General features: G+C 40.5%; 1 pseudogene; it reads left to right on the forward strand.

Moving 5' to 3' along the window:
- The first annotated feature begins 801 nt into the window (after window positions 1-801).
- Window positions 802-1,560, forward strand: LOC146465201 (uncharacterized; annotated as a pseudogene).
- The last annotated feature ends 897 nt before the right edge of the window (window positions 1,561-2,457 follow it).

A 2,457-nucleotide genomic window follows, 5' to 3' on the forward strand; every position in this document is an offset into this window, starting at 1 on the left:
TGATTTATGTATGTTGACTAATCGATGAAGATTCTTCCTAAAAAATTTTATCCTTTATTTTTGACTAAGACTTTTCTTTACCATTATCTTAAAATTAGCTATTAAATACATTTAAAATAAGCGAGAGGAAAACTTTGGTTAATTTTTAATCGGGGATCTCACATGGTCATGCATCGTTACACAATCCACTGCAAATTTAGGGTGAAAAAGGCGCACCACCTGGACAAAAATGTTGATATACCTGTAGTTGATGACTTTAACGACCGTTTTGTTCTTTTTTTATTCTAGATAAAGAATCACATTAAGTCCTGTCCAAGAATGACGAGCCACTACTCCAGAGCCGATGCCCCCTTAAAAAGATTCCTTAACCCTGGCCTGAGCATACAACGGATATATCAGCAATACCTGGAGGCAAAGGAGCCTGAAGTTGTGCAAAGGGAGAAAGATATAATTAAGGCAAGGCAAGAGAGGAGGTTTCCTTTACCACCAAAAATCAAGCCGGTGGTCACGGAACACAGGTATCGTCACATATTTAACACTGAATTCAATTTAGGGTTCGGTCTTCCCCGCACTGACACCTGTGCCACTTGTGACAGGCTTAGTCTCAGGATTAAGTCTGATCCAAGTGATGTAGTTCCCCAGCAGTGTAAATTACCAGCTAGTATCATCAACTGGATTATAGATTTTTTATCAGACAGGTCCCAGCATATTAAATTTACATCAGTGTGTTTTTCTGAATGGGGCCCAGTCCCTGCCAGTGTACCACAGGGTACCAAACTAGGCCCGTGGTTGTTTGTTCTAATGATTAAGGACCTTGATACGAACGCACAGCAATGGAAATATGTGGACGACACCACGGTGTCTGAAGTAGTAGTAAAAGGCGGAGAAAGTCATGTGCAAGCAATAGCTAACAGAGTAATAAAGTGGTCCCACGAGAACAGGGTTCAATTAAACACCGATGAGTGTAAAGAACTCAGGATCTCCTTTGCTTAAGAGCAAAGAGCCTTTGATCCCGTTATCTTAGAAGGGAAGGAGGTAGAATTAGTTACTAGTATTAAGCTACTAGGCCTTACAATAGCGAACGATCTAACATGGAACGTCCATGTAACTGAGATAACCAAAAAGGCCAGCAAGAGACTCTATTTCCTAACTCACTTAAAAAGAGCGGGAGTTCCGAAACAAGATCTAGCAATGTTCTATGTATCGTGCGTGAGATCTGTTATAGATTATGCAGTACCTGTCTTTTTCAACGGTCTCCCCAAGTACTTAAAGACAAGCTGGTACGGCTCGAGAAAAGAGCAAATATCAATAATAACATCAGGAAAGTGCAATTTGGCAATAGAGGTGGGGGTAACACCCATTTTGGATCATCATTACGGTCTATGCAGCAAGCTTTGTGATAACATTGTTAGTGATCCAAACCATAAATTGAAAGCGCTCCTTTCACCAGGTTATGACAACTCACACTATAACCTAAGACGACAGCGTCATTTTAATATACCGAAGCTTTGTACAAACAGAAAAAGAAACCCTGTTATATATGCGATGTCGAGGCTGTAGTTTTATCCCACTTTATAAGTTAACATATTTTAATATAAATATTTTATATAGAATTTTTAACACTGTAATCAGTTTTTTATTAATTTTTTAAAGTATCATAAAACATTTGTAAATAATTGCGCAATTTAGCCTTTGGCTGTGATGCAGTTTTTAATAAACTATCTATCTTTGTTTATCTATCATCTATCTATCCAGCAGGAATTAGCGGATCACGAGGACAGGGTAGCACAGAGCTATTGGACCATGCGGGGCGACAAAAAGGCAGCTGTCGCCAGCTGGTCTAATACTATTCGTTCATTAGGTTCAGCTGCCTGCAGGTCTGTGGATGCTTTTGACATGATATCATTCGACTTCCAACAAAACTTGTCTACCCCGAATTTGCACCACAATGATATTTTCTATGCAGGTCAACTTTGGACGTGCAATTTTGGAATTCATGATTGTGTTGCAGGTAAGGGGTTCATGTGGGATGAGACAGTGGCAAAGCGTAGGTCTTTGGAGGTCGCCTCTTGTCTGAAGCACCGTATAGGTGCTAGGTCTTTGGTTTCTGATTGATGCGGCAGTGGCCAAAACAAAAACCTCATTGTCGTTGGCTTGTACAACAAACTTGATCTTAGCGGGGTCTACGATATCCTTAATCATAAGTTCCTCCCGAGGAGGCATACCTTCTTCAGGAACGACACGAACTTTGCCGAAATCATAAAGAGGAAGGCAAGTGCCACCATGTACGTTCAGAGTGATTGGTTTTTGGTTGTGAAAGAAGCCCACTGCCGAAACCCCCTTCGAAGTTGCTTTGCAACAGGAGAACTTTTTGATTTATAAGGATTTCATTTCTGGATGTTACACTAATCGGTCTTTTTCTTCTCATGTGGCCTCCCCTGGCTTAACTTTGGTTGG

This window comes from Pavona decussata, unplaced genomic scaffold (assembly GCF_977016875.1).
Source record: "Pavona decussata unplaced genomic scaffold, jaPavDecu1.1 SCAFFOLD_156, whole genome shotgun sequence".
Classification (NCBI taxonomy): domain Eukaryota; kingdom Metazoa; phylum Cnidaria; class Anthozoa; order Scleractinia; family Agariciidae; genus Pavona; species Pavona decussata.